Source organism: Bos taurus, chromosome 7 (genome assembly GCF_002263795.3).
Source record: "Bos taurus isolate L1 Dominette 01449 registration number 42190680 breed Hereford chromosome 7, ARS-UCD2.0, whole genome shotgun sequence".
Classification (NCBI taxonomy): Eukaryota; Metazoa; Chordata; class Mammalia; order Artiodactyla; family Bovidae; genus Bos; species Bos taurus.
Genome location: NC_037334.1, coordinates 46,567,141 through 46,579,254, shown reverse-complemented (window position 1 = coordinate 46,579,254; position 12,114 = coordinate 46,567,141). Strand labels below are relative to the sequence as shown.

Genomic DNA, 12,114 nt, shown 5'->3' with positions numbered 1-12,114 from the left:
TGGTGCCTTTGATGATCCCTGCCTTCACCCTTGGCTGAGCAGCGACAGCCTGCAAGCTGGATTTGGTGCCAAGCCACCCCAAATCCAGTTATTTTTAGTCTGTTTGTTTATCCCATTTCAAGCTAACTCTGTGTCACCACTTGTTATCATAACAGAGAGCACCTGGACGTGTCTCGGGAAGGCAACAAATAAGCTCTGGAGAGTGCCGGGGATTGCCAGGAACACCAACCGTGTTTCCAGCCTGATGCCTCGGCTGCGACAAAGCAGATCTCTTTCTTCCCTCCACATGAAAAGCCTAATCCAGGTAAGCCAGCCAACAATGGCTGCCTGGCCTCCCGAGACCTTCCTTCCGCCTCATCACCCCTGTGCCCAGTGATGGGTCTCACACTTGGTGACGTCAGCCTGGCACAGGACTGAGGGCAGGTCCTGGCCAGACACCAGGCCCCCAGATTGTCCCTGACTTCTCTCCCCTCTGCCTGCCAGCCTCGAGCCCACCTGTCCACCCAGAACCAGAGCCGGCGGGGACCCAGAACAGTCTTGAGGGCAGGACCACACACTCATCTATTTGGACAGGTCAGGAGGGCACAAGAACAGTCATCCTTACCAAGTCCTGCAGAGCCTGTCCTGAGAGGCCCCAGACCACAGTGGCAAGCCCAGCCTTCTGCTACCACGGCTGATGTCGCAGGCCACACAACAGTCCCCAGGGGGGCTGATCCAGGGTGTCACCCTCATTCTGTTCTGACTCCTGTGGGTTCCAAGCCCTCTCTCCTCCTGGCTTCTAGCACCACCATCACAATGGCTCCCACTGGCTAAGCACCTGCTGTGCCCAGACCCTGCACTGGGCTCTTTACAGACAGAGAGCTACATGGCAACCTCCTCCTCAGCAAATGACACCAGAAACCTCGAAAGCCAAAGCCATCACCCACGTCTGGCTCTGCCTGGCCCTTACCTCTGGTTGTGAAGCAGAAAAGGTGCAGAGTGCCCACTGAAAATGCCTCCCCACCTAGACTCCCTCAGGATTCAGGGCTCCAGGTCCAAGCTTAGCCGGCGCCTTCCAGTGGGCACCTGCTGCGTGCTAGCCATGTGTGAGCGCTGTGCTGGACACCTGCAAGAAGAAAGCAGCCATCCCTGCTCTGCAGAGGGACGGACCTGGTGGGCAAGCCTGTACCCAGCTCACAGAGAGAGCCCCAGGAGGACTCTGTCAGAATGGGCCACCCTCCCTCCCCCACTCTCCTCCCTGACCCAGGCCCTCGTCCCCTGGGTCCACCCGTGTGGACTCCCACACAGCCTTTGGAAGCGTCTCCTCCTTTCAGTCCACTGACTCGTAACCAGGCAGGTCTGACTGTTGCTTTTCTGCTCAAAACCCTTCTCACCCCTCATCCCCTCCCTCACCAGTTACACATTGCCAGGCCCTGGGCCAGGAGCTCCAGCTGCGGCAGCAGCGAGATGACAAGGCTGGTGTCCCAGGTGAGGAGGGAGCACTTGTTCTCCCAGGTGGGACTCGACCTCCAGTACCCACAGGCACTGCTCCGCGCTCTGACCCCCAGCCTCAAGTGTCACACCTGCCACCCACCACACCTGTGGGCTGTGACTATGACCACAGCCATCACCGCCACTCCAATCCCTTGGACCCCTGGAGACTGACCCCCAAAGCGGCCCCTGGGCAGAGAGAGCAGGTCAGTGTGGCGGAAGAATGACTCCTGGGCAGCGCCTCTGACTTCGATCTCAGGGGAGGTAAGCATTGAGTAAAGGAAGACGATCATAGGCCTGGGGAACAGATCAGACAGAGGCCCAGAGGCACAGTGCGTGTCTGGGGAGGGCGGGTTGGCAGATCTGGACAAAGATGGAGTTTGGAGAGGAGAACTGGAGGCAGGGGCTGCTCAGAGGGGGGACTTCATTCTTATCCACGGAGGCTTCTAGGTGGGCAGTCCCATGCCCACAACTGTCATCAAGGGGAAGAAGTTCACTAAGGAGCCACAGCGGTCAAGTCGGAGAGTAGGGGAAGAGATCGGCGTCAGGGAGGAGCCGGGTGAGAAGCTCTGAGAGCTCGCCGCCCCCCCTTGCTTTGGGGCCGGAGGCACGGAGAGGAGAAGGCAGAGTGTGAAGAACAGGCCTGAAACCACGGGAGCTCACAGGAGCAGGGGGTGGGAGCTGGTCCACGCACCAGATGGACACACGTGGAGTTCACCCACCACCACCATGGGCCCTGCAGCACAGAAAGCTCCAGGCAGCGAGGATGCCCTGGCCCAGAGCCTGGCAGCTCAATGAGGAGCAGAGTGTCCCATAGCAGCCACCTTGGCTCTAAGTCCCAAGAGTGGGAAGCTCTAGAGAGCAAGGCATCTACCTCCCAGCCTCCAGGCAGAACTGCCTGCCAGTCAGGGAGAAGGTTGCCCCCCACTCTTCCCCTGGTCTAAAGAGTCCAAGTTCTCCTCTCCATCACTAGACAGAAGTGAATTACATGCCATGTCGCCCCAGCACTCCAGGCAGGCAAACCCCTCCTCACCTGACCCTTGGCAGAGTGGCCCAGGCAACCCCATCCCAGGTCTCTTTTGCCCCTTCCTGACCAGCGTGTGTCACTCAGTGAGCACTGGTTAGTGGGCAGAGCGAGCAGGCCTGCCAGTGAAGGGTCACGCCACCACTCACATGGCCCTCTGCTTAAACCTGCCTGGAAGCTACACGTGGCTTGCAACACATGCAAAAGAGCTCAGCCACCCACAGCTGTATCAACGCAGATCCAAACCACAATGAGATACCACTTTTCAACCATCAGATTGGCAAAGATCAGCATAGTTGATACAGTTCCTCATTAGTGGAGATATGGGGAAGCGAGCCACTCACACCTTGCGGCCAAGACAGGAAAAGTGGGACAACCTCTGCATGAGGCAACACGGCAGCATCAGGCAAACTTCACAAATGCGTATCTGCTTCGATCAGCTCATCCACTGTCCACTGTGGGGATTTCTCCTGCTCACGCACATGTTAACGAAGACATTCACTGCAGCAGGGTCACTTGTTAACAGAAAAAAAACAAGAAGCAACCACAAAGCCCATCCATGGGGCACTGGTCCAAAAATGTATGGCCTCGTTACATAACAGAATAATATGCAGCCAATAAAAAGGACGAGGCAGCTCTGTGTGAGCTGATACAGAATGAGTGTCGAGATGTGCCAAATATTAAAGGGGAAAAAAGCAATCAGGCAGATTGGCATACAGAGTACACTGCTATTCACAAAAAGAAAAAGCTTGGAGGGATGAGATACATGCACAAGCCCTGACCCCCGCACGCTTGACTGAGCACATCTCTGGCAGGACACAAAGGACGCCCCAGAAACCATGGTTGTCTCTGCGGGCGGGCTCGGATGGTGGAAACAGGCAGAGGGTGCCCTTGTGGCTATCTGCCCTTTTGCACCACGTGTCCTACACAAGTGTCACCCAGGGTCCATGCTACCTTAAGGAAATCAACAAGGAACCCTCTTGTGGGACCGCATTTCTCACACCTGCCCCATCTAGCATAGATTCTTCTGACTCCTACATGTGCTGTTTTCCCCCAAATCCTCAGTGCCCGACTCTGTGCCTGGCACACGGGATGCTTGGGAAGGGCTTGGGGTGGGAGGTGCCAGCACCTCCAGTTTCAGGGCCTCCATGTCTTTCTGGAAGCCGGCAGAAGCCAGAGCTTACTCTCCCCTCTCAGGAGGATGGGGGGAAGGCCACTAGGCAGGGGGCAGGGCCACCAGCCTCCAACTGTATGTATTGCCCTGCAAGGAGCAGTCCCCTCCCCCACAAAACACACCCATGAAGCTACCGCTCCAGGTCCTGGAAGGACCCTTGAGGCGGGCACAGCCCCTGCACCGCGCCTGCAGGGAGCTGCCTGTGGTCCACGGACCGGCTCCATTGACTAATTTCTGTACATAATTCCACCCAGGATGAGTCAACAGCAGGGAAGACAGGAGTCCCCACAGGCCGGCCCCAAAGCTGTTGAGAAGGTGGGAAAGCAGAGCATGGGGACCCCAGCCACCGAGAGAGGCCTCCCAGTCCCCTCCGATCAGGACACAGCCACCCGCAGGTGCTTCCTCAAGGGTCCCCAGGGTCTGTCACAGGGTCAGCCACCCGGGACGGGGACACAGCCCTGCCCCTCAGCCTCACCCAGGCGGGCCCCTCACTGCCGTGGGCCTCTGCTCTGTCAGCAAGGCTGGGTTGGGCCAGCCACTCCGCCAGATTCCACCTAACACCCCGCAGAGGCAGCCACTGATTACGCAACAGCACCATTTATCAAGCCCGCGTCCCGTAGCAAGTCACCGTGACCTGGCGGTGGGCCCAGGGGTTGACCCTTTTATCCACACTGGGTACCCGCCTGAACATGCAGGCTTTTCCAGATGCTCAGATTCTCCTGCACCGCTTACTGCCTGGGTCACGTGGGGCCAGCCCTTTCGTTTCTGGTGCCTCTGTTTCCTGGCCTGTAAAATGGGTTCTCTCCAGGTTGTTGTGAGGACTGAATGGGCTCTTCAGTCCAGCGCACTTAGCACTTGGTAAGAGCTCAGTAACTGGCCACTGCCATCAGAATTTCCAAGAAACCCATCCTGTTCTACAATCCAGGGCCACCCCTGCAGTGTACAGGTCTGGGCAGGGAGGGGCGAGAGAAGGAGGTCCAAGGAGAGAAGGCCACTCCCGCCTGGCCTGGCAACTTTCAAAGACCGGTAGCAGCACCTCCATCCGCACCTTTGTTTGCTCTCACGGCTCGGCTCCCCGCCACTGGCCTTCTCATCCCGGCCCCTGCTCCTGAAGCGGCAGCAAATCCTTGTCAGCAAACAGCATGTTAATTGCTTCTTGGCAGGGTTTCAAATGATATCACAGGACCTGGCTGCTCAATTTGAGCGAATGGAAAGGAGGAAGGAGGGGCACCCTGCAACTCGCTCAGAGCCCGGGATGATGGGAGCTCCAATTACTAATTAATTGACTGCTCAGATGGAACAAATCTGAAACCCCAACAGGTTGGGTGAGCGAGGCCTGGGCTGCCCGCCAGCCCCTTTCATCAGAAGTGATCAGGGCCCTAGTCCTAACCACCTTCAGGAGGGGCAGCCCTGAGTCCTGCCACCCGTGTCCAGAGGAGCTGACAGAGTCAGGGACCCTGCCCTGGCCAGGAGGGTTCCTGGACCCTTCACTAGATCGCTCCTCCTACCAGCACATGTTGAGCTCCCAGGATTCACCTCTGGACTCTAAGTTCTGGGGATGCAGCCTCATCTGTGGTGCTCACTGCTGCACCCCAGTCCTAGCACAGGGCCTGGCATAAAACAGGAACATGATGAAACACTGAATACTAAGTATGGTGCCAGGTTCCTAGGACACAGCACGGCACGAACTCAGATCTTGGTCCAACGGCTCATGTATTCTGGGGCCAAGATCGCCACTTGGCCAACCAAATAAACAACTAGAAACAAAACGAAGGAGGCCCTTGGAGGCAGGGGAATGACAAGAGTGGAACTTGTCCTCAACTGGGAGGCCAGGGGACCCACACGCTAGAGTGAGGACACGGCCAGGGGGACTTCTCCCAACCAGGGCACCGGCACCACCTTCCACCACAGAAGACCACCCACTCAGGAGTCTCACCTACCCCACCAGGTAGGGTAGGGTGTGGGCTGAGAGGATTTCCTGGAGAAACTATGCCTCCAGGGCACTGCCTGCTACAGTGGGGGGCATGAGCAGGAATGGACACACGTGGGACACCTCCAAACTCCCCAGGCACTTCACTTGAGAGCCAGATCATGGTGATGCCTGCAGAAGACCCAGAGGACCATCCTCAGGGCCTGAGTGTCAAGATGCCACCCCCGCCCCTACCCTGGGCTCCCGAAAACTGATGAGGGCATGTTTCTGAAAGAGCGAGTTTGGGGAGGGTGAGGCACAGGCCTGTGTTCAGCAGGCACAACTCTGCTCCTCTTGACCATGACATCTGGGATGACACCAGCCACCTTTCCTGGAAGACGGAGTCAAACCGTCAGCAGAGTGTCCACCACCACGTCACACAGGAAAAAAGACAGGTACACAGACCCCTGAGGCTGACCAGTGTGACTTCAGTCCCCCACCTTCCTTGTCTGGTCATTATCGGGGTGCGGTATGGGAAACTGTCCTGGGCCTCCGTTTCCACTTGCCTCTGCCCGTCCTTCCACCTGTCCTACCTTTTACCACCCCAGGTATATGCGTGTACTCAGCTCCCACCTGCCTCCTCTCTGAATCAGGAATCACGCACTCTGGCTTCTGTCCCACCCAGAACTGCCTGACATTTGGAAAGTGACAAATCATTTTGAAATATCACCTGTATCAATATTAGGGACGGTGCCAGAATTTCTACAATACAGGAGCTTAAAGGTGGTCGTCTGCTTGGAAGGGGGAGTAGGGCTAGAAACACAGTATGTTTACAAAGCTTTGGTGTTTATTTGGGGTCTTTGGGGAAGTGTTGATGGAGACCAGGGACAGGGCACCTTTGACACCACCACCACCACCACTGTTGTTAGTAATAACAGCAAAGAACACTTCCATTGATAGCATCAAGAGCTTTACATGCAATTTCTCACTTAAATCTCATCATATCCAAAGAGGTATTATCTCCATCTTATAGATAAGTAAACTGTGGTTTAGAGAGGCCAAGTAGCTTGCCCAAGTTCTTGCAGCTGCTGAACAAGAGGCAAGACTTGAACCCAGGTCCGTCAGATGGCACACCCACCACCGCTGTTTAGATGCAACTCCTGCCCTCCTGGCTGTGCTCCTCAGCTGCCATGCTCCACTCCCCGCCCACTCGAGGACACCATCCCACCCACCCGACCACCCAGGCCGCCAAGCTGCAGCTGGAGGGCTTCAAACTTCAAACTTCCCGCAAATGCATTTCTGAGCAGGATCTTTTTTTTTTCCCCCTAGCAAGAGGCTGAAAAAGCTATCCCTCTTGGTCACTGCTGTCAAGGGCTCTTTAAAACATTATGGGGGCTCAGATCAACTCCAGAGGTTGGTGGGTACTCGCTCAGGTCTGTGTCCCTGGCTGGGGACCCTCCCCCAACTGAAGAAGTGTGGGGGCTGCCCCAAATTCCCCTCTGAGGACCGTGCTCCCTCCCCGGACACACCTGACAGGTTCTCTCCTACAGATGCCAGCCGGGCCCCTGAGACCTCAGCACACAATGAGGCCCACACCTGTGAGGAATGTAAATCCTGGGGCTCTGCACAGGGTGGCCGGAGTGCAGGGACGGCAGCAAATCCCAGGATAAAAGCAGAAGCCATCCTGTTGATAATTCATTCATGCTTCTCCCCCAAATCCATCCACAACAGAACTGTTAAGCTCAAGCTTCCTCTCCTGTTGCAAACAATTGTAAAAATGATTGGTATCTGCCCTCAATGGAGAGCCCGTCTGCTGCATCCCCAGGCTAAATCTTTCTGGAAGGGCTGCATGTGTGAAAAACATGCATTCCCCAAACACACAGATAATGGTTACTCTTAGAGACCCTAATCACTCAGCTCAGAAAGGACAAAGGCAAAGGCTGCCAACTTAACTGCTGACTTTCTGGAGCCTGGAGGCCAGCCGCAGACCCTGGGCTGGGCACCCAAGGGCAGGCAGGCTCAGGGTTGCATCTGGAGACGGGACTGTTCTACAAGGCATCATCCTGGTGCTCGACCTCCTGTAACGAGTCCTCTAGACTCCTGCCTGAGTCTCTCCTGTGTGTGTCTGTGGCTCTGAAATCTCATCTCAAAGTAGAAAGGAGGGCGAGGGTTAGGAAGAAAGCCGAGATGGGACCAGGACACCAGGTTCTGATCCTGGCTTTGACACTGGCTACGCTGTCAGGGAAGAGCCTTCACGTCTCTGGGCTTTGGTTTTCTCATTGGGCAGCTCGCAACCAATGCCTTCTAGGGCCCCACCTAGTTGACATGCCATAAGCAAGATGCACAGACTGAGAGATGTTTAAGCCAGAAAGCGTGAAAGAGCCCAGTGCCAACAGCCGGTCCCCAGCTAAGCCAGGGAGGCATCTGTGGAGCAACTGGGCCCTTACTGGACATGCACACAGAACTGCAGGGCTGATGCAGACAACTGAAGGGGAAAAACATCTTTTTAGCTTGAAGGGGCCCAGAATTGAGGCATGGATGCACTGATTTTTTCTTTTTTCTTTTTTTTACATAAAATGCTATCTATGATGAAAGTACCTTCTATTTCCTCCATATGCCTCTCCCCTTCTCTCAGCAACAGCCTCCATTTCCCTGGAGGATCCACCCTCCCACACTGTCATTCCACCTGTGCTATGCGTAGTTGTTCAGTCACATCTGACTCTTTGTGACCCCATAGGCTGTGGCCCGCCAGGTTCTTCTATCCATGGGATTCTCCAGGCAAGAACACTGGGGTGGGTTGCCATGCCCTCCTCCTCATTTCCACGTAGGGTAGAGCAAAAGTCCCATCTAAGCTAATTAGCACACGGCCTTCCCCTGGCCAGTAACTGGTTCAGGAGAGGGCATATGACCAAAGCTAGTCCGATCACAATGAGCTCCAGGACCTCCTAGGAATGCTGGGACCAAGATTCCCCATCTGTCCCACTAGACTGAGTCAGAGAGGATATGGGGGCAGAGTTGCTGTAGTCATCTTTTCACCATGCGGGGTCTGAGAATAGGCCTAGCTTCACTTAAAGGAACCAAGGAATGGGGAGAATGAAACCCTGTCATGGAGACAGTCTGGGTGCTGGATCAAGCCACACCTGATCTACCCACAGGTTACTCAGACAGAGAATATTAAGGAGACATGACATCTGATTCCTCCCCCTCCTAATCTCTCTTAGAAGTTCTTTGCCAAGTGAGAGATCAGAAAGACTCACAAGCACATCCCCCAGTTGGAAATGGATTCATTCAATCATCTCCTAATTCTACAAATACGTACTGGGTGTCAGCTCTGTGCCACCAATAGCGATCAGGGCACAGTCCTTTCCCTCAAAAACTCTCAGATTTGGAGGAGGGGTGTGGGGGACACAACACCACAGATTGGCAGCTCTGCTACAGTGTAATGACAGCTCTAAGAAGATATATGGGGGCTGGGGACACACAGCCCCTAACCCAACAGATGGGTCAAGGAAGGCTTCCAAGGGGGTATCTAAAGGCAACCACGCACCCTCTTAGATTTAGAACAAAGCCTTCACAAACTAAGCTCATTTGGCCTGAAAGTGACCCTGTGTCCGAGGCTGGACAGGGATGGCCACCCCACTCTACAGAGAAAGAGGCAGACACCCAGGAAGTGGAGGGAATGCCTGGTTCAGCTTCACACAGGAAGTCTGGGCTTCGGAGAGGAGCACCAAACCTCACAATCACGTACATCACAACATCCTCTCTGACTGGCTGACTGTACAGCACTCCGGAGTTGGCATCGGAAGGACAAAGACCAGCCATCTGCCCCCAGATGATGTCTGGAATACCCCAGGAAGGTGCCACAGGGAGCCCCAGCAGGCCACACTGCTGGCCAGGGAGAGGGCCCTAGACGCCTGCCGCTAGTACAGCAGCCTTCCTAGACACCTCATCACAGACCCAGGCCAGGCCCTGTCACTACAGCGGCCCACGGGCAGAGGGAAAGCTTCCACAGAGCCCAGAGCAGCAGCTGCATCTGACACGGCCTACGAGGATGGCTACGGGTATTGTGGCCACTGACCCAAGGGGTAAGGGCAAAGGCCAGAATCATCACACACACAATCCTTGCTCTGAGGACAATCAGGTCTAGAACAGAAATGCAATTTAATCCTCTCTTGCCTTTTTTTTTTAAGCCATTATATGATAAAGACCAAAAGAAAAGCTAAAGAGATTAAAAGCATGGACTTTGGAATCCACACTCAGGAATTTGAGCCCATTTACTAGGCTGTATATGATGTTTCTTTAAATAATATTAATAACTAATAGTCATTTAGGGTTTCTTCAACTCAGTTTCCTTATGTACAATGGAGCTGGCATCTACCACCTAGGACTTATAGGTAGCTCAGATAAGGACAGAGTGGGGCTTATTGCTGTTGTTCAGTCACTAAGTCGTGTCTGACTCTTTGCAACCCCATTAACTGCAGGCTTCCCTGTCCTTCACCATCTCCCGGAGTTTGTTCAAACTCACGTCTATTAAGTCAGTGATGCCATCCAACCATCTCATTCTCTGTTGCCCTCTTCTCCTCCTGCCCTCAGTCTTTCCCAGCATCAGGGTCTTTTCCAATGAGTTGGCTCTTCTCATCAAATGGCCAAAGTACTGGAGCTTCAGCTTCAGCATCAGTCCTTCCAATGAATATTCAGGGTTGATTTCCTTTAGGACTGGTTTGCTCTCCTTGCAGTCCACGGGACTCTCATGAGTATTCTCCAGCACCACAGTTCTTAGTAAATGTTTAATTAACAGCAGCTGTAGTAATACAACTAGCAATACTGTCTTTTGATTATTATTACTACCCCCACATAGAGAGGGCCACTCTCTGTCCCCTGGAGAGAGTATACTCACTGCTAGTGGGGGTACACTAATTGAAAACAAGAAAGGGGTCTAGACTGATCTCTTCCCACAGAGCACACAGTGAGGGCAAAATGTATCATTTCACAAGCTCAGACCAGGGTCCACCTCCGCTCCCCCTGCCAGAGCCGGGGCTGCAACACCACGGCCTGGCCCCGCTCGGGTTTTCCTGCACCGCCATACGAGGACCTCTCCTTTCAGCAATCTCAAGGCCAGAGGTCAGAACTCTCACTTTCTCCGCCTGTGAGGGGGTTCCAGGCCACTTAACAGAGGTTTCTCCACACTCTCAGGTCACCGGAGTCCCAAGGCCACCAGTTTAGGACACCATAGTGTAACTGTCCGCACGTTCCTTCAGGCCAAGGGTCAGGAGATTCGGTCATTTTTCACCTGTCAGCCTTCTAGAAAGCATGCCTGGTTGGCCACGGTGCCGAACACCTGGAGGCTCCTCCTGAGGGCTGCCACAGCCCGGCTGAGGCCAGTGGCTGGAAGAGGACAGACTGAAGCTCACTGGGAACCAAGAGCTCACCCGGGGGGGGGCCCAGGGCAGGGCGGGAGGGCAGGCCCTGTGGAGATTCCAAGAGCACATGTCACCAGGGCCCAGGAAGGCAGTGGAGCTAAGAAGGGGCCTCAGGCAGGCTCAAACACCACCCCCCCTTGCCTGGCCTCTTCTCCCACTTTCCCTCAAAAAGGCAGCCTCACAGTTAATGCAGCCTGAAATCCCAACATCCTCCTCCTCCTGGTCCACCCCTGGGTGTCTCTCCCTGAAGCAGCCTGAGCTCCTCCTCCTCCTGGTCCACCCCTGGGTGTCTCTCCCTGAAGCAGCCTGAGCTCCTAAGGCAGCAGCCCCACCTGCCTTGCGCTCACTCTTAGGTGCCCGTCCTTGAGCTTAGGACACAGCCCTGATGAGTCTGTCTAGCATCTCCCCCGTCCTGGGTGCTTCTAGGTCCCAAGATGCGTGTGTTTGGTCCCGTCCCTCAGGCGCTCACAGGGTAGGTATGGCAGCAGAAACAATGTCATCAACAGCATCACAAGAGCTGCCCCCAAGTGACCCCTGTGTGCCCGTCACTATGCCAGGGTGGTCTCCTATTTTTAACCTTGCAAATTTGCAAGGTAAACATTCCATTCCCCACTGTACAGATGCATAAACTGAGGAGTCAGAGAGCTACCATGCCTTCCCCAGGACACAGAAAGAGCAGGTGCAGAGCTGAACTAGGAATCCAGGATTATCTATGCAGAAAGAACATTTACTTTGGAGCTGGCTATTTGCATACCATCTTCACTACTCTTTGTTCAATATTATTTCTTTAAATAATATGAACACCAACAGAGTATGCATTATCTGTTGAGCACTTTCTAAATGTTTTACATGCATTAACTTGCTCAGTTTCACAACAACCCTAGAGGAAGGGCCTCTTACGATCCCCAGTTAGAAGACTGAGCAGCAAGTCCAAGGTGTCACAGTCCGTAGAGGGAAGAGCCAGGATGTGAACCAAGCAGTCTGTCCCCAAAGCCCTGCTGTTACCAGCACACTCTGCAGTCACCCACAGACTTCAGGTCTCATCCTTGGTTCTAATGCCTGAGAAACCCAAAACCTGAGATTGCGTATGTTCATGAACATCTTTTAGTATACATCA

The 12,114-nt window shown here is 54.5% G+C and overlaps 1 long non-coding RNA gene across 7 annotated transcripts in view; it reads right to left on the bottom strand.

Annotated features, from left to right (window-relative positions):
* The window catches only part of LOC104969177 (uncharacterized), a 273,877-nt gene that overhangs the window by 230,990 nt on the left and 30,773 nt on the right, over positions 1–12,114 (bottom strand). The window contains exon 1 of one of the 7 annotated variants that reach the window (XR_009495269.1): positions 950–3,120. The exons of the other annotated variants lie outside the window; for them this stretch is intronic. This is a non-coding gene — a long non-coding RNA (uncharacterized lncRNA). Of the gene's footprint in view, positions 1–949; positions 3,121–12,114 lie in introns of those variants that run through there. 7 annotated transcript variants of the gene reach the window in all.